This window comes from Triturus cristatus, chromosome 9, assembly GCF_964204655.1.
Source record: "Triturus cristatus chromosome 9, aTriCri1.1, whole genome shotgun sequence".
NCBI lineage: Eukaryota > Metazoa > Chordata > Amphibia > Caudata > Salamandridae > Triturus > Triturus cristatus.
The window spans coordinates 154,062,930-154,084,470 of record NC_140592.1 but is presented as its reverse complement, the minus strand read 5'-3'; positions in this window follow the sequence as shown (position 1 = coordinate 154,084,470).

Sequence of the window (21,541 nt, the reverse complement as noted above, 5' to 3'; positions counted from 1 at the left end):
GAAGTTACAGCACATCTTCCCTTTATAAATAATACAAAGAAAGAAAGAAAGAAAAAAAATACAACTTGTGCAAAATGAGAAAAGAACACAACAATAATCCTGAAAAACAAAGTTAACACAAATTATACTTAACACAACTAACTTGAGGAAATAATAGTGGTACAAAGCTGACTCTAATTATACTTTACACAGTAATCTTGAAGATACAATGGTGGTCTCCTGACTCTAGAACCATGAGTAGATGGATCAGAGCGAACAGTACTGTCATTACGCTTGGGAAGACTGGACTGAGAAGGAGACCTACTATTTCCACCCTCCCCTGAACATTTTGACAGGCGAGACATGCTCCAAACATCACCACCTTCAAGCATTACAACATTCTTCATCACTTTGATAATACGTCTAGGACCAAAATATTTAGTCTCACCTTTAGGAGACCAAACTGCTTTCTTCACGAACACAAACTCACCTACTTTCCAAGTAGAACATCGTGCTCCCATTTTCATGTCAAACATACGTTTGTAATTTTCTTGATATTTTTTGAATCTCCAATTCCTCACTACACAACCCCTATCTTTTACACTCAACCAGAGAAGGTTTAACTTGGAACCGGCTGTTCTTCCCTTGAGTTTTTTAAAAGGCGAACAACCTGTTACACTGTTAGGTGTATTCCTGTGTGCCCACAGTTTTTCCCTAAGGATGGGTCTGTGCGGAACTCTTCTCTCCAAAGCAGTCTGAGCAGAAGCTCTGATTAGTCTATTCATGCTCTCGACTAAACCGTTTGCCTGAGTAGCATAAAGAGCAGTTCTGTGATGAGTGATAGAGAGATCTTTTAGAAAATCTGACATCTCCTGAGAAGTGAACTGCACCCCATTATCTGAAACAGGGATGTCAGGTACACCTTCACATGTAAAAGCATCTTTAAGAAATTCTATGATATTCTTTGTCACAACAGAACTCATGCAAGCAGCAGAAACCCACTTTGAAGTATAATCAACAAGTACAACGACAAACCTTTCCGAGGGAGATAAGGTGTCAAAAGGGCCAACAATATCAACAGTAAGTTTCGACCAAGGACGTTCAGGTATGGAAACTGGGGAGAGAGAAGTAACACTAATTTTCCTAGATTTGTCATTACCAGCACAGATTACACAATCCCTGTCAACCTCTTCTATCTGCCGATCAACCTCGGGCCACCAATAAGATTCTCTAACTCTTGCTTTTGTCAAACTGCGACCAAGATGACCTTCATGTGCAAGATTATTAATGTTCTCTCTCATTTCCAAAGGGGGTTTAAGTATTTCCCCCCGGAAAAGCTCACCCTCCAAAATGTTCAATTCATCGCGAACATTCCAGAAACCTTTCACACAATTTTGAGCGTCATTCAAAGAGGGCCAACCATTGATAATAAAATTCATGATATGACCTCTAGCCTCATCACACTCAGAACTAGCTTCCCATTCTCCTTTGTCGAGAGCTGATTCCTTTACCCAAGAAACAATGCTGTCAAGGTTATCAATGGAATTTTCCTCTAAAGGCATTCTGGACAGAAAATCTGCTGGAACATTTTTTAAACCAGGCAAATATTCCACAGTAAAATTGTATTCCCATAAACCCTCAACCCACCTTTTGATTCTGGGCGGAGTGCTCTCAACATTCCTGCAGGAAAACATGTGCACAAGTGGTTTGTGGTCCGTTCTTACAAGAAATGGTAGGCCCCACAAAATAAAATCTAAAATGATTGATGGCCCAGAAGCAAGCTAAAGCTTCACGCTCTATCACTGAATAGCGCTCTTCTGCACCCTTCAAGGAGTGAGAAGCAAAACCAATAACTTTTTCACTGCCATCAACCACTTGCAATAAAACTGCAACCAACCCTCGCACACTTGCATCTGTGGTTAAAATGGTCCTTTTTTATGTACATAAAAAATGACCTAAAGTTGGCATACACGCAATTTCCTTTTTTGATTTTTTGAAACGCATTTTCACAGTCATCAGATCACTTAAAATCAGCACCTTTTTTCAAGAGTAATCTTAACGGTTGCATTACACTCGCAAAATTATAAACAAATTTCGAATAATACTCTTATAAGCCTAAAAAAGACTTCACTTGATCCTTGTTTGCAGGAGCTGGAGCCTGTAGAATTGCCTCCGCAAGATCAACTTTAGGGCTGATACCCTCACCAGAGATTGAATGCCCCAAGTAGGAAACGGAAGTAACCCTGAATTTACATTTTTCACTTTTCAACGTGAGTCCACGTTCTTTCAATCTTGATAGGACACGGTATAAGACTTCATCATGTTTATCTCTATCTTGTCCATGGACAAGTATATCGTCTTGGAAGAATAAAACAGAATCAACTCCACTCAAAACATTTTTCATTACCCTCTGGAAACAAGCTGCAGCGCTTGCCAAACCAAATGGCATACGAATAAATCTGTAGGCACCTAAAGGGGTTACAAAAGAGGTTAGAGGTTTCGAATCTTCATGAAGTAAAATCTGATCATATGCCGCGGATAAATCCATTACACTGAACAAACTGGAACACCCAAGTTTTGATAAAGCTTCATTGATATTGGGTAAGGGCTGCCTATCCACCCAAATACAGTTGTTAAAGCTTCTCAAATCTACACACATCCTGATTTTTTTCCCATTATCTTTGGGGACCAAAACTATGGGGGCCAACCACTCAGAAGACTCAATTTCTTCTATTACTTGCAATTCCAAGAGTCTATTGGTTTCTTCCTATAACGGTTTCATCATAAGATTGGGGACCTTACTTACCTTGTGTACAACCGGTATTGTTTTATCTTTTAAAATGATTTTGTGATTGAAACCTTTAAGACAGCCAAGCTTGTCACAAAAAACCTCAGGAATCTTTTCTATAATGTCTTGCATATCGCTCTGTTGTGAAACAAGCATAACTTGGTCTGGTGCATTAGGGTTCAGAATGATACCAAGGTCTCTTTGATGGCGCCAACCCAAGAGATTATCCCCTCGTTTTTCAACATAGATCTTTCCTACTGTTTCTCTTCCTCTAAACACAATAGGGTGTATAGAATAACCAATTAAATCAATTCTTTGACCTCCGTATCCCACCGGGTTGATGTCAGGTGATAAAAGTTTTATATTACAGGAACCAAACGTGGAATACCAGAATTTATCACTTAAAAGCGTATATAGTGACCCTGAATCCGCTAAGACAGGAACACATTTTCCTCGAATGTATACATCACATTTAGGCATGTTTACATCACCAGTGTCTACTGTTTTTACATCATTCACAGACTCATCCTTACTGTCTGTGATACAATTAATCGTTAAATGAGAGAAATCATCAGCATCACTTAACATGTTCACTTTAGTGTTCCTACACATGCGAGCATAATGTCCTCTTTTCTCACAGTTCCTACAATTGGTACTTTTTGCAAAACAATTAGGGAAATTCGGTCCATGGTTTTGACTACCACACCTAGGACATTTTAGCTTTCCATTCTTATTAAAACCAAAATTAAATTTTTGTCTATCAAACTTGGTGGCAGGCTTGTCCTGAGTAGTATTTGTTTTATTAACCATTGCAACAGATGTGTCACACGGAGCACCTTTATGGTCCACTTTACAGATGCTGGGGGTAGGATCACTAGAAATAGTGCTGCTACGCATCTCTGTGACCCAAAAAGAGGTGTGTACACTACTCTCTACAATCATTATAGCTTCTTTCAAATTCGGATTTTTGGATAACAGCTTTTCCTGAATTTTCGAGTCGTTAGTGCATCTGTCAGGTCCCGCGAAGGCCTCTCAGGATCGGTTTGTTGCTCAATAGGGGCCCCCCTATTGACAACCTTAATTCCGAGTTGCCTTAAAGGCACGGAAGCTTAAGGGGGTCAATCGGGGGAAGGAAAGAAAGGGAACAGCGGGGAGGGAGATCTGTAAATGAAATACAGGGTTTGTTAGTACTAAACCATATACGTTAACCAATAACATCACCCATATTTCTATCATAAACGATTAGTTCTACCTGTAAAGAAAAAGAACCAAATCTAGCTTTGCCAGAAGAAGGGCGATTAAGGTTTGTCAAAGCCTCTTCAAGGCCAGCTAGTTGCTGGGGGCTCAGGGATGCCGCAGTTCTGTATACGCAACTCAAATGGCATGACTGTTGATAAACAAACAACACATAAACCCCCAGTTCGCACAGCCGTTGAATATACCCTTTTATAGGACGTAACACAGGTACCAACCAGAAAGGGTGTGCTTGTAGGCGTCACTGGGGAAAGAAGGTCTTATGCTGCAGCCTAGCGGCCACTCTATAAACACCCAGCTAGAAGACGAGACAAACACACACACACACTTATCATCGGTAAATATTAGGCATCAAGTATAACAGTAGGCATTGATTTTTGTCATATTACAAGGCAGAACAAGGTTGTGCAATGATATCCACAGCGTGGTATTATTTTCATACCACCTGGTAATGTCAATTGTTTCCGTGCGCTCCACGCACTAGATTTGGCAGAATAAGTGATTCCCAAATAATGTCTCACAAACAAGCTGTTTGATTCGCAGTTACCAGGTTGAAGAATGCAAGAACGTGTGCACAAAAGGACTCTTGGCGGTGTCACTGACACCCTTACCGCACCCGGGAAACACCACGAAAAGGATTCTTCACTGCAACGAGGTCCAGCTCCAGGATAATCTGCGAGCGTATCTCCTCGCTCTCCGGTCTAAATGACTTCCCGGCTCTCGCGCCGCGTCACTTCCTGTGCGCGGGCGTTGCCGGCACACAGGCCGAGGGGAGCGGTAGTTCGTTCGCGACTTCGGTAGTCCCCCATTTGTACCGCATCTCGCAGAACTGTGTCGCGGCCCGATCATAACGGGCTGCGTCTTCCCTGAGGGTTTTCAAGGGGGCAGAGGTCAGATGAGTAATCGTGACAGCATCGCACTAATTGATCACGGATGAGGGAATCAGTTAATTGTTCAAACTCACAGGTTTGAGCCAATGACTTCAATGCCGCTACATAGTTGCCCACTCTCTCCCCTTTGGCTAGTACACGCATAAAAAAATTGTGTCTTTCCATGACTACATTTATGCGAGGTCCAAAGTGTGTTTGTAACTGTAATAAACTCATTTCATAAACGTCACTTGGTTCACCCGCTCCTCTGCCTATTGGTATGGGATCTAAGCTGTCGTAAATGTACCTTCCTTCAGTACCAAGATTGTGAAGTAAAATAGCTTGTTTTCTTATTGCAGAAAATTTTTCACCACCAATGGCTAAAAGGTATGAGTCAAAAAGTGGTTTCCATTTCTTCCAAGGAAGCACAGGTTCACCTCGCTCACTTAAAAACTGTGAAGGTTGGCTCATACCACTGGACGTCGCCATGCTGAAAATGAAATCAACACAACAAACTAATACAATAAACTAATACAATTATCTAAAATAGTAAACAAAAATAAGGAACTAAAATAACAAGTTAAAAAACTTTGTAGTCCAAATTGTTCCATAGTTTCTTGAATGTTTGTTCCAGAACCAGATTTAAAAATAAATGAATAAATATTTAGAATTAAAATGATGATATGGAACAAAGAAAACATTTTTTTTTACTTAATTAATCTCTGAGAGAATAATTGTAGAGTATAGCACTGGAGTCCAACCGTTGTCTAAAACCAAAGTCTTTACGTTAATTGACTGTTTAACTTGGTATCCCCCGAATTCCAAAATGCTAATAAATTATTTTCCACCACATATATATTTTGGTTACGTGAAATAACACAATGAGTCTGTGCTCGAGTTTACATGCAGCTTCCAAAGTGACAAAATACCCTTCCGATCTCAATTGAAATTGACTACTTCCATGTGAATAATGCTTGCCTATCTGTTCCTGTGCCTTTTAATCAAGCGCTTTAGAGACACAAAGCAGCTTAATTCTGACACTTCCTCCGTATTTTCTGTCTAATACCAAAATGTTCTAACGCGCTAAATCAATGCATGAGTCATCCGTATTTCTTTCTTCAAAATGTTCTAACGCGCTAAAACAAAGCATGCGTCATCCACATTCTTCTTGAAGCCTACGTTTGCTCGTAGCTTGACGCGCTGATCTGCATTCTTTTTCAAAGCCTTCTTCCAACAATGGCCTCATGTTAGCGTATGCGCGTCATTAACATTGCTCGTGCTCCAATTTGAATGATGCGAGACTGTTATCATTCATGCTCCCAAAACTTCAACCTTCACAAAAAAAAAATTTGCTTCCGCATGCAGATACACGATTGCTGTAATCTTGGTTACTTGACTCTCGGCATAGTTCCACAAACCACAACACAAATAACTCAATAAAACAATCGAACCGACCTTTCCTTCGCCTCACGTCAGTTCTGTAATCTCTTTCTGTTGCACCCCAGTTCTTTGGTGGGTGTTCTCTTGCCAATAGTCGCTAGTAATGAAAAGACTTGCCAATAAACTTTGAAGTGAGTTTATTTAAAACACCCACCAGACGAAAGCAACATCGGCTGACTCCGTGAGCCAACGACCTTTTCTCTGCCCCCACATTCTTTTTGCCGATGTCATCACATTCCAGTAAAACACATAAACTTAAAGGGGAAGATATAACATAAAGGTTTGCTGGTAGTAAGCTGAATCCATCTTGGTTGGGCTTCAAGAAACATGCACATAGAGGTGGTCCAAAGGTGGTCAAGCAACACCAGCAAAAGTACAAGAGACAATTTGATGACAGGCATAAGGTGCTAGTGCATGAATGGAAGTTAGGGGGTGTGAGTTTCATAAAGAATCCTACCTGGTCACCAAAGGGCAAATCTACATTTCTGGGACCTAAATGCATTATCCAAGTGAAGAAGAATGTGGTGGTTGTGGGTGAAGGAGGGGTGTGGAGTATGTTCCATCTTTTTAATGTTGTAAGTAAAGAAGGGTAGTTGAGTGCAAGTGCAAAGTGTTATCACTGGCAGGAGATTTTTGAATGATGAACAAGGGGTGGGGAAAGACAGAAGGCCATGCCAAAGTGGGTTTCGCCGCAGTCACCATCCTTGCAGGAAACCTATACACCTGAAGGATTATGTGTAACAGGTTAACAGTGAAATTGCACCTTGAGACCTCTTTGCTTTCTCAGGGTTTTGGGGTATTTAGATAGTATTTCAGTAAATGTTTGTATATAATTGTGTGGTTTGATATTGTAAATGTTCTTTTTCATATGTTATCTAACAACAAGCATTCATATTTCTATTGTGGTTATGTTATATTTTACGTGCATTTTTTCTTAGTTATAAGTCTTACACTTTTTGTGTTCTTTTCCTTTAAGACATTCCAGTTATGTTCTATTTTCTGTTCTTCCTTTTGGGCAGTTATTATTTTTGTATTTTTCGGTTGAGAAGGAAGATGATGTGTTGTAACCTACTGCAGTATGACTCTATGATACACACAGAGTCCATTCCCATTTGAGGCCATGTGGCTACCTTGGTAACAATAGAACTGTAAGTGGGGAGTGATGAGTTTGCTGTTGAAAATAAGACTCAAGCTGTTTACTGTGTCCAGAGTGCTTGCTTGTGATGAGAGCGCGTGGCTCCGCACATTATCACCACCAACACTGTCTGGCAGCCATAAGCAAATCAGTGGGGCAGCTCCACTAGCATCTGAACTGCCAGGTCTATCCCTGTGGTCCAATCAGCTGCTAACCACAACCACTGTCTTTCATCTGCACCTGTGAGGGACACCTATGCACAGCAGCCCCACTTACTTTCTGTTAAAGGGCCTCTCCCTCGTTATATGCCCTTGCTTGTGCTTGGACCTATAACCTAGTTTCAGGGCCTTTAACAACCAGTACAGCCCGAGGCAGAAGGGTTAATAGCCTATATTGGTATGTTAGTGAAAAGATAATTAAAGAAACTAGTGATCCATAAGATGATCATAAACTTCAAGTTTTTTCACCCTTCAGTTTCAATGCTCCCGTCACTGACAGGTGGCCATATTCCCCATACAATCACTCAACTGAATGAGCATGATAAAAAAAAACTCAAACACAAAATGCAACTGCCACATCAAAGGTATGCAAGAAAAAGGTACAATGTGCATATGGTTTCACAAAATTTGAGTACATAGTGGGTGAAGGATCTCTAGAAAAAGAGTGTTTTTTTCTAAGAAGGTGGTTACAACAACCTTTTGTTGAATCCTATTTCCCCCATAGTTTAGGTTTCTTTTTCAAGAATACTCGAATTTTGTGAAACTATATTCAGTAAGGAGGGTAAACCTAACCTTAACCTCTACCTCCCCTGTTTTTTTGGTTACAATGTACATATATGCAACTGATAACAAAAACCAGTTGCTAATTCAGAAAAGGTTCACCTATCATTGAGTTATTTATTATTTTAACAGTTAAGGGTTCACTCAAAAAGGATTTACAGAGCAAAAGTGGTACTTTCACTCAAAGCACACCAGTATCTCATAACACTGTAGTTCTCCAAAACAACAAATGAATAAAAGAAAGAAGTTACACCAAAGAAAATAACTATATTGACTACAAATAAAAGGGAGAAAAAAGGTGGTCAGCAAAACAATGCACTAGCATTGGATAACCTAGCAAAATGGAATTTTATGAGTAGCAGAAGGATCACAATGAGATGTTTTCAGTTACTACCTCCTACACCACACTTTTAGAATCGGCCTTCTTCAGGGCGCTTAAAATGAAGAATACTTAAGCAAAGGCAAATAACTATCTTGGCAAATGTTTTATTGTTCATAGCAGGGGTCGATATGCTCACTGCTTCTTTTGCTCTATCATCTGATTTTTGTGAAACTGGAGCATTTATTTGTGAACCCAACATTGATCAGAAAGAAATACAAATACAAATAAGTGTCGGCACAAAAAACTAGTAAACAACATGTTATACTGACTGGCTTTTGGAACCTGGACATATTTTTCTGGATGCTGATAGGAATAATTATGTGATTTTCAATATGTATTATTACTGAATTATGAGTTTGGGATTGCACTAATACATACTGCCTCTTGGCCATTTCTGAGCATTAAAAGAAATTTGGGATAGTAGGTAAAGTGATTTTGTCGATCATGTGTGTCATCTTGGCACCCGATCCACTGACCCAGATGAGTGGCCTTGAAGAACAGGCCTGCTGGTAGCCTGTCTGATGCATTGCAGCATTTTGTTTGGTCAGGGGAGCATGGGTTCTTCCTGTTCCGGCCGAGCGGAGGGACGACACGGAGAGACGGCGGAGAAGAGACAAGACGTGGCGAGGAGGTAAGTTTATATATTTTTTCTTTACCCCTCCTCCAACCAACCCCGCCCTCTGCCCCACCACCCCCGATCCGTGCCAGCAGCCATTGATTAAGGGGCTTACTGAGGAAACACATCAATGACTTTAGCACCCCCTAATGAGATCTGTGCCATTTCTGCAGGCCGAGCTGGGCAGACTCAGACATTTATGTTTCTGAGACCGATATTTTGATTATATTAGAATATGTGCACTACAAATCAAAGGAAACCGGCATTTGCAAGCACTATCTATACAAGCTCTCTTTTTAACATGCTTCACTCTCAATACTTTTTAAAGTAACGTTATGTCAATAGAATTTTAGGAGCTGCAGATGGTAAGTAAGAATGTAATAAGATTAATAGACAATATTCAATGCCCCCTTAAAGGTGATTTAAATCCTACTAGCTGTAATCACTAATTCTCTAGATGTCCATGTATTTGCGAGTCCTTGTACTTCTGATATTCTGTACAGACTGAGGCACCAATTTCGTTTCGAACAAGGTAATTCTCAATTTAGCCCCATTCAGCAGGCAGTGAGGCAGACTTGCTCACGCCGTTTAGGCGTATCAGTTTCCGATTAGAGACATTTTACAGATGGTTTTGCAAAGAAATATGAACTGCAGATGCCGCCAAAAAGCCTTTGATGAGACATAAGTAGAACAAATTCAAAAGTAAGCTTCCTTTTGAAGAATTACATGAAAGTAGGAAAGAAGCTGACAACGTCAGATGATGGAATACATTTTTAATGAGCAGGCAGATGCACGAAGGAGCATCATGGGTGTGTTTCAATGTGTGTGGCACGGAAAATAAGAGCACAATTTACATTATGATGCAAAAGAAGCAGCTTGTATCAGAGAAAAATCAATGGCCTCAATGAAGAAAGGTAGGGGCATATCATCAAGAGGGGGGCGATAATTATCGCTAAGCGCACTTATCGCTAGGATAATTATTGCCTGCTATCGCTGTATTTTATCGCTGAGATAGCGCGCTATCAGCGACGATGATCTAAAAAGCGATAAAAATACCAGCGATAGCTACAAAATGTGCGATCATCGATGGAAAATCAGCGATAATCGCACAAAAAACAGGCGATACCTGGCTGATAGGGCAGGGTGGACTTAGCTATTATATCCACCTTCCATTGGATATAATGGCTAAGTCAACCTGAAAGCAGGCATAAGGAAAGTAGCGATAACCAAGGTTAGCGCTACTTTTCTTATCGCTATGCTCTTTAGCGTGCAGCTTGTAAATAGGAGAAATGTCGGTTGGCGACATTTCTCCCGTTATTTTGGGAAGAACGCCCACTTTGCATCTCATTAGAGATGTAAAGCTGGGTGTTAAGGGAAAGGGCACTGAGGCAAGGATTCACGCGATAGCGTGACCTTGCTAATAGTGCTATACGATTATCGCCGCTTTCCGGCAGAAAACGTCCGATAAAGCGTCGATAATTGTCTTGATGATATGCCCTGTAATCTCATCAGGTATGAACGTAACTTTTTTTACATACGAAATATGTGTATGTTTATTCATTTTATCTTTGAATTATATAATGTCATCAACGTTGCAGTACGAATATATATATTTTACATGAGCCCATGTACTTTAATGCACATGAACGTGACTTTGATGTTTCTTTTACTAAATGTGCTACATTTTTGCTACAATTTTTGGTTGCTAGTTAGTAACAAGCAGTGCCTTCTCTCCTACAATGCATCCTTCAAAGGATTTGCAAATATATACACAGTGGAGCGTTCCTTTTGAGCTCCCAAGATTTTGCATCATAATAGTTCAAAACGTGTATAATTTATGCAAATCACTGCAATTCAAAAGCAAATGGACGTGCATTGCATGCAAGTGACACTTGTCGTTGATGTAAAACGTCTGTTTTGAAAGATTGAGCCGTGAGTATATTACAAGGACATATGATGCGAAAAACTTTCTTTCTTGCTCGAGAGTTGCCATTTTCTGATTAAAAGAACAAAGTAACCTAAAGATTTAAAGAAAAGATTCTGCTTTACATGTATGGGGCAAGATTAATTTTGAGAGACGGTGGCTGGCTATGATTGTAATTGCAGAAGGCAGGATGCAAACGGAGAACACTTTTATATTTTATTTTTGATTTTATTGGACTCCAGCAACATTTCGAACAGAAATATTTCACATATCATGGATGATGGCACATAGATTAATGAGGATGGGTTGTTTACAACAGTGGTTCCCAAACTTTTGACTCCTGAGGACCCCCATTGAGTCACCACTGGACCCCCAAGCAATTTGTAGGATTTAAATTTCAAACATTAAAACAGTAATTCGAAAAAAATAAACAAACATGTGCACACAAAACAAATACTCAAATTACTAAGGATTTTAGGGGCATATTTACAAGTCGCTATCGCCATAGGAACGTCACTTTTTGCGATGTTCCTGTGGCAATAGGGGCTTTGCCTTATTTACAAGGCAGTGTTAAGCCACTTATTGTGGCTTAACGCTGCCTTGTAAATAAGGACCCCTTTCACGCAATGCTTAGCGTGAAAAAGGTGGGCAGTGGGAGTTGCAGTGGGCGTTTCACTCCAACACCCATTGATTTTGACGCTGCCCTCTATTAACAAGGTCAACTTAAATAGGAGACAGCACCAGAATTAAGGCCATTTCTCCTTGTTTTTGCTTTTTCCAACGGAAAAAGCAAAACACCTTTGATTATTTATGTGCAGGATGGTGACCCTTCCTGCACAAACAATCTTTAATAAAAAAATCGTTTTGTAACTTCCATGTGTGCTGCATTAGGCAGCACACATAGAAGTGACAAAAGGCATTACAAAAGTGTTCATGTGCAGGGAGTGGGAACATAGCAGCATCAGGATAATGATAGACTGGGAATAAACATATGTTGCTAACTTTTACCATGCAGTTTGTAAGCAGCTCTTTGACAGTTTATAGGACACTGTGCTAGATTACAATTGTCCCTTATGAATTGCACTGTGACAAAAGAATCTCTGTGACAAAATCAGTAGCCCACTGACCTATGCACATAAAATACTGTTTTTTAAAATGCATTGTACACGTTCTTTGCAGTAGGCATATTAACCCTCTGTGTCACATTAGATAAGTCAAAGCTGCCACTAGACAAAACTCTCATCTCTCTCCAGCAGGTACATTAATCACTGGCATTTTCTTGACACTTTTATAGTTGCTCGAAAACTGCTAATTTTACAAGGAACTTTGCAGTGCTTTTAAAACTGCTGCCTGCGGACCCCCTGGGAATGTGCCACGGACCCCTGGGGGTCCTCGGACCCCAGTTTGGGAAACACTGGTTTACAACATAGTTTGAAACAAAGGCAGGTGTTTTGGTTAATTGTGCAATTTCTGTGATTGTATTCGTTTTACTAGGCATAGTACATATAGCTAGAGGATCCAACAGGCATGAAATGTTGTGTTATATTCTGCTATGCTATGTTATGTCATTTGGACAGCGCACTAATCATCCATGACGTTATCTAGGTGCTTAAGGTGAGTGTTCTTCTCTCAGAGTAATTCGAAGAGCCAGGTCTTTAGCTTCTTCTGGACCTCAAGAAGTGAGGAGGAGGCTCAGATGTGTTGTGGGAGGCCATTCCATGATCTTGGTGTGATATATGAGAACTAACGACCTCCTATTCTGCTCTTGTGAATGCTGAGGATATGGAAACATATATACAACAAGGCGGGTGAATGGAGTCAGCTCTTCTGCTCAATATTAAGGGCCTTGTTTATAGTTCGGCAGATGGGCTACTCTATCATAAACATGACGGATATTCTGTCCGCCATTTTACAAGTGTCATAGGATATATTGCACATGTAATATACCTTACCGGATATCCATCATGTTTGTGACAGAGAATCCAGTCTGTCAAATTCAAAATCAGGCCCAAAGTTTTTTAAATATGTTAAAATGTGTGAAGAGTACAGACCTCAGATAGATGCATATATGGGCATTATAATCCTTGGCTAATTCTTGCTGCAATTCACAAGCATTGGGAAGAGAATATTATCACCCTTTGTGATTGCAACTGATACGATGAGACAATGTGGACATTCTAACCTACAATATGCATACAGAGGTATGGTATCTTTACTGTATTTCCCTACAGATACAGGGTCTGTGCCTCCCTGTTTTTCAGTTTTACGTCTCTTCTTTGCTTTCTCTTGGTTACTGTCAAGGCTTGAGTGTTCTGTTACTAGCAGGTTAGTAGCAGCATACCTATCATTAAGAAATTGGAGTATTAGGAGAGAGGACGAGAACCTACCTCAAATAATATTCACAGTGTTTGTCGGTGTGAACCACAGAAGTCACTAAATAAACCTGTGCTCAACCCCCTGATAGTTATGTCACAGAGCAGCCAGACTTCTCTTAGAGGCAATGAGTAACATATGTATATAGTACTCAAACAGTAATCAAGTGCAAACACAACACAAGATGAAACTAAAATGAAAAAAATCCAATATGTGGGGGGACGTGGCTAGTGCCCAAAGAAGATGGCTGCCTTGCCTGTGATCTCTGCCGGGCCCAAACATGTTTACAACCCTAAATACTGTCAGAAATGGCTAACAACCCACTGAAATGTTTTGTTGGATACCAAGGTGCTGCTACCAATCCAACTCAAGGTTTGCCATCAATGACGAGACACCTCCAACTTGGTGCAATGCTCCAGAGCCGATCTCACCCCCGCCTGACCCCAAAATGGCTGCCATGGGGACATCGTGAGATCGAGAGGAATTGCAATCAGCAATGCCTCCCATTCACACACCAAGATGTACATCAACGGTAAACCCTACACTCAGCGCACCTTAGTTGAATGGTAGGTGACTCAATTTTTCACTGTAGTGGTGCAGACTCCATGTTAAAGAGCACAAAGGTTCTCCAGCTCGCACCTGACCCCAAGATGGATGTATGATTAAACAACTACTACTCAAAGACCGAATGCCTTAACCACGAAAGCTAAATCACGAACACAGCCAAACCACCACATTCTTTGCAACGATTTCCTTAACCAAGATGATTAATCTTTTCCTACATTCCAAAAATATTCAACAATGTTCTTTTAATAACGTATGTTTGAAACCGCTTAAAAAAAACTAATTTATTTAAATATGTTTTTTTAATTATCAATTTTAAGTGAAGAAAAACATGGGTGGTGAACGTAACCTACGGAGCTTTGCAAAGATCCTGAATATAGAAAAACACACACTTTTCAAACTTCAGCAATGTTAAAACAAAACAAATAAATAAATGGCATGTGTAGCAGTCAACCTACTGGTCTAGGATTCCTTTGAGAACAGTAGTGCTTCAGATGAAAACTGGTGCCCAGAGTGTCTTCCCTGAAATAGTTTTTGTGAGTTAGTTCTAAGTCCTTAAGGCTGATTACTTAATGCAAAGGAAACCACTGCAGCTTCCGAACCACAATGCAGCTAAACGAAGATGCATAACTAAGGTAGGTACTTTACTCGTGCCCTTCCTAAATCGTGGGTTGCACTGCCATCTATTGGCCAGTTTTATGAGGAGGTCTTTGTTCGTGTAGGTCGTGGTTTAGGAAGTCGTGGTTCATTAAAAGGTCGTTGTTTAAGAATCGTTGTTTACAACACTCGTTGTTAAAGATTCATTATTAAGTCTGTTTCCAACCTAAGATGGCTGCTTCTATTTCTCCATGGACCTGCCAGAACCTTCCCTTATGTGCCACTCTATATAGTACCAGCTACCCTCTGCCAACATTACTGCAGGTCCTACTGGTGATCTTGGGAGCTTTACAGCAACTACAGTCTATAATAGCAGCCAAGAAAGCGTTCAGCGGGCTGGTTCTGGGGTCTGAGTGCAATACAAGAGTAACACACGCCTTAGCAAAGTCCAAGCTGACCTAAGCAAGGCACCAAAGCTCACCAGCCTTCCTTCTGCCCAACTTCTCAAGTCTTACCCACTCACCTACAACAATTTAAAACATGCAAATGACATAAGGTGTCAAAGAGGGGACTCCAGGGACCAGGAGCAGACTTCAAATCACATCAAAGGGCGAGAATCGCCTAAGTAGGCCCACTTCAATGCACACAAACATTACAAAGTGCGTACCAATTGGCCTAGTCTTCCTAGGCGGCCTAAGGTGTCTGTAGGAGCATCACGCAAGTGACAAGAACAGTGTGAAGGCGGTTTCCAAAGGTAAACACGTTAGCCCTCCAAATCCACCAAACCAATACAAAATGGCAGATCTCAAGCCACATGACACCAGAGAAGTAAGGGAGGGGTTCAAACGAAACTGGCAAAGAAAGATCCAAACAGGATGTGCCCACTCCAGACTCCTCTATCAAGCCGAAGGTCGATAACGTGGCAACACCAGTCTTAATCATGTAGAAACTGGACATGTTGCATGTGCTCAAACAATTGACAAAGTCCACCACGTATTCCATGCAGGGCAATCTCACATCCTTGAAACATGAAATACTCTCATTGGGAGCCAGAGTCACTGAAGCGGAGTCACGTATAATCACCCTGGAAGACCACAAACACAACTCTACTAAGTTTCTAACTGCCACAACCATGAGATTGACCTGGCTGGACAGGACAGGAGCATTTCGGAACAGGAAGACAGAAACAGAAGGGACAACCTCTGCATATTTGGGCTTCCAAGGGGCATGGAAAGCCAGCCCCCTTCCTGGGCAGCTTTCGTAGAAAAATTGATTACTCAAGTGCTCAGTTTAAACTTTACCAAAGGCTTTGAACTTACCTGTGCACACAGGGTTCCCAAATATAGCCACAAAAACAGCACAACTCCAAGAGCTCTCATCATCAGTCCGATCTGCTACTCACACACAGAGGCTATCCTTTCACAGATGAAGAAGGTACAATGAATCAAATGGCAAGTCTCCTCCATCTGGATTTCTCAAGACTATTCTAAAGACACTGTAAAAAAAGGAAAGCATTCTTATCTCAATGCCAAGCACTCAAAAACCTTGCAGTACAATTTTCTTTCATTGGTCTCCCACGACTGAAGATGACCCTCAATGGAAAAACCAATATCTTTGAAGACCCTAAAGACTTGGACTCCCACATTTTGGGCATTCATGATCAGAAGGTGTGCTCTTAACATGCTCCTAAAATGTGTTACTAATGCTAATGGAATGTGTGAACGTTTTACTAACTAAGTACTAACAATAACTAGTGCTCAGCTCAAAAGTTTAACTACACCCTCCTTAACGCCTCTATCTCATAGAGCTCTTACCAGGTCTGATCCAATATGGGCTCCCAAATTACCTAGTTCAGTCTCAACTTTTGGAATTTTCCAAAACCCAAGTTAGATTGTTTTACTCTCATAGTTGCATGCTGCATGCTTTATTAACACTCTCGTACAGTTTTAAATAATCATCACCTCCCACAGATTAATAATCAACTACTTATCTACCAACCACTAATTTATTAATAACCGCACACAGTCTTGGCTTCAGTCCTCAGTTCTATCCTACTGTGCTCTCGCAATTGGATTTTTACGCAATTGGTTTTCTCCTTTACTAGAATGATACTAGTTTTATACGTTGTCCATTACCTAGGTCTATTTTAGCCACTAATGGATATGTCCCAGTTGTCTCACATGTCACTACCCTCAACACTGGTTGAATATTTGTAACTAATGGTCAACCCTCAGCCAACTTTGTAATGCCTTAGTTCACACCCCTGTTCACCCAATAGGCATGTTTGTTGTACAAACGACCACCGCAGTACACTATGACTCAGCCTTTAAGCTCCCTATACTGAACACAATACCAGTTTATTACTAACACACCCCAGCCATAGACATATAACACTTATCTTGATACTATCACAGGGGTGTGGCCTCATACACTGTGGGATTTTGGCTCTCCCTCTTGTGGCTTCCACCACCTACCCTCAGTTGGGTTCGCCTATGTACACTCTCCGGTTATCCAGGCGCTTGCTATCTCACTACAGACTAACAGTAAATTGTCTACTTCTCTGCACTCAATACTCTTTCATCTCCCTTCCCATTACCCCTCACCTTGACCTATTTCCTCCTCCTCCACTCCCATCCCTTTCCCCTATCATTCACCCATGACATCCATCTGCTAACCTCCTCCACACTCCTCCACCCAACAGATGCCGGCAACCCGCCTGAAATATTACCGCTATGAGCCATAGCTCATTCTGATGCACAACATAACGGTACTATCCTTTAATGTCAAGGGATTAAACCATCCTACAAAATGTTTTAAAAAATCCTAGACTACACACAGAAACTTAAGGGAGACCTCATACTCCTACAAGAAACCAAACTTGCACTGAAAAAGGCCACTCTCCTTAACAAAACAGCCAACAACAAAAAAATGGTGTAATTACCCTCATCTCCAAAGGTAGGTGGCTCTTTACCAAATTTCTGAAAGACAGTACCAAAATACATTTATGCCCCCAATAACAACACCCAGATGTTTTGGGTAGGCCTCAACCAAAAACTATTACTCCTGCCCCCTCAATCCAGAATTATTCTAGGGGGAGATTTGAACCTCCTGTGGGACCGCACCTTGGACAAAAATTCTGCCTGCCCCTTCAAACCCAACAAATCCCACAAACATATGCTAAATCTATGTAACTCCCTCAAACTAAAAGATGTTTGGAGACTATTCAACCACACAGGTAAGAATTACTCTTTTTTTCCCACCCCCACCACTCCTTTTCCAGGATAGATTATATCCTAGTTGACGAATTGCATGTCCCAGCCACATCTGTCCCACCATCAAACTGATCTTAGACTCAGATCACGCCTGTATTTCCATCTTGTACAACATCGCTTATACCACATCCAAAACCAAAACATAGAGAACGAATGACCCCCTCACTGAGGTCCATACCTTCAAAGAAATAATCAGGAAATAAATAGAGCAATACATTGAATTCAACAGCACCTTCTGCCCTAATCCCCAAGTAGTTTGGAATGCTTTATAATCTACCATCCATGGACACATGATTAAACTAATAGCAAGGAAAAATAAACAAGACAAAGCCCTCGAACAACTTGAACTCAGTATAGAAAAGATGGAAAAAGACCGAAAACAATCCAGGGACAAAACCCGATTAAACCTTGTAACCAAATTAAAACACGAGTATAACAAAAGTTTTAGCAACAAAGCCCACCTAATAGTCAAAAGATGTAAAGGCATCAACCTCTGTGGACGAAATAAGGTCGGTAAAATCTTGGCCTCGTACCCAAAACAGAATCATCTAAAATCAGGAATAACTTCCATCACTAATGTAGACAGCATCCCCTCCACAAATGAAAAAGATATTCTGTTCACCTATGAAAACCTCTATCGAACATTCTATGCCAAAAGTAACAATACCCACTATGAAACTTGCCTAGAATACTCAAACAAAATAAATATCGCCAAGCTAAATGAATCTACAAAACATCTTCATACAATCCTATCTCTCATGAGGAAATCATTAAAGTCATTAACAAAACGAAACACAGAAAAGTACCAGAACCAGACGGCTTCCCAGCCTCTTTCTATCAAAGCTGGGGGTCTTCTCTAATCACTCCCTTTGAGGATCTGTTCACTTATTTCTCTTCCACAGTTGCATTCGAGGGAACCCCCACTGAAGCAACTATAATAGTTATACCTAAAGAAGGGAAAGATCCTTCCCTCCCCAAAAACTAACACCCTATTTCCCTAATAAATAACGATTGCAAAATCTATGTGAAAATCCTGACACTGATGCTGGAACCTATTCTAAAAAAAATGCACCCCTCACAATCCGGCTTCATAAAGGGAAGGTTCAGTGCAGACAATATCAGACTCTTCAGTCATGCTATAGAAAAAGCCAATCATCTTTATCATCCAGCCTTCACAATTGCACTGGACACGGAGAAGACCTTCTATAAGGTTTTGTGGGCCTTCCTCCATGCCTTTATCACCACCTTCAATCTAGGCCCCTCCATATCTAGGATAATTCTCGGCCTATATATGTAACCTAGAGCTAGAACAAATATCAATGGCACCTTATCCAATTCCTTTTGGCTTCAGCAAGGCACCAGACAAGGGTGCCCTCTTTCACCCCTACTATTTCTACTACCATTAGAACCTCTGCTCCCCCTAATTAGAGAAATCCCCGGCATCCCCAACATACCCTTCTCTGCAGGTCCACAGAAACTGGCCGCCTGGGCGAACGACATACTCCTCTTCACCACCCAACCATAATCAGCTCTCCCTCACATCATCTCCACTATCGATGAGTACTCCAAAGTACCAGGATACTGCCTTAACAGGGATAAAACAGCGGTCCTCTCACTCAACGTCATTTGAATAGCTCTTTTATCAAAGATCATGGCCTCAAATTGGCCCCTGCTAAAATAAAATACTTGGGTCTCTGGTTCACCCAAAACCTCGAGATTCAATTGAGCTCAACGAAAAAAGGACTCTAGACAAAATTAAAGGCAGCTTAGGTAAGTGGTCCTCCAAATTCATCACATGGTGGGGAACAATAGAATCCATCAAAATGATGATCACTCCCCTTATCAATTTTTTAATTAGTACCTCTCTGACACCTTCTTCGTGAAAATAGATACAATCTTCATTGAGTACTTATGGAGCTCCACAAAACCTCAGAATCGCACTGAAGAAACTAAGGCTATCCCAAAAAACTTAGAGGCCTAAAATTACCAGACTATAGGAGACACCATCACGCTTTCCTAGCGAAACCGGGGCCATTGGTGGCTACCTTCTAGCAACTCCTCTCCTTCATGGCTCACTATTGAACAAGTGCTTGTCAATCTTCTCGCCCTATGTCTCTCATAATTATTTAAAAAAAATACGGACTATTCAGCCAACATTTTATCGAGCACAGTACAGGCACTGCGTAAAATCGGCAATAAACTCACCAATGAAATATGATTCTCACACTTAGTCTGGCTATGGCACAATTAATACCTAAAACAAGAATGCAAAACCTTGTTTACAGAAATATGAGCATAAAAAGGTATTCTTTTTGTGAAAGATATCAGTACTCCTTCTAACCCTATGCCATTTTCCCAGTTAAAAGCTGATTTTGACTTAAATTACCTTGACTTTTTCAACTTCCTAAAGATTAAGACACTCATAACTAGACACACATTACTGATCCCTCCGACCTTCCTAATTTTCTACAATTTCACACCAAAGGTGGACACCTTGCATCTCTACTACACTCATTCCTATTTCCTACAAAGTCTTCTCTAACTAAATCTGTACAGAATAAGTGGGAATCCCTCCTTTCTGATTCTAACTGCACCTCAGATGAATCTCTTGATTGGCCATCTATATGGGAGAACCTTAGATCCAATACATTTACATCAATAGCACAATGACGATACTTGATTGCATATATGACCCACTGGACACCTGCAAAACTGCATAAACTACACTAACTGGTCTTCCAACCTAACCTCCATTACATTAGGAATCCTCCCCAGATATCAATTATGCGCTGAACAAAGAAGAACACCTACTATGGGACACCTGGGTCTCAATCAACCTCAAAATCATTCTTTCCGAATGGAAGGACTCTTCCAAACTCTCATCCCACATTTGGTGGGAATGGGTCCATTTCACCAGAGGGGCAACTAACTCACAAAAAAGCATACTTAAAAACTCCACCAATGAAAAGAGGTAAAATCTGGCTCAAATTAGACTTTTATATATCAAACATGCTCCCTAACTAATTTAACAGCAGTGGTTGTCAATACACTACTCCCCCTTTTTTGCACCCCTCCCTTAATCCAGCCCCCTCCACACCATTCATCCCTCACCCACTAACTACCTGACTGCCCCTCTGCAACGTTCCCCTCCATTAAATTTCCACCCTTGGACTTCTTCTTCTCTCTATTTTCAGGCCTTTCTCTCTCGCTTGCCAAAGAGCATGACACTATCCAGGATTCCCCTCACTACCCCTTCACTGAACAATCCTCACCCTATTACCATACACACAGTATACAATTCATATTCACTTCCCCACACTTATACTTTACACCCATCCTTCGAGGTTTATGAGGCTCATTCACCATCTAATGTACTGATGTAACCATACAATATGTTTGGTACCCATCCATAGTTTGTCTTTTGGCCTATTTTTCATTTCTTTTCAGCTGTACTTGTTTGTACAAAAACCTAATAAAACATTTTGCAAGAAAAAAAGATCCAACACGTAGAACTGGAGATATGAATTTTTAAACTTTGAATTAAAACTAGCACCAAAAATCACAAAGTG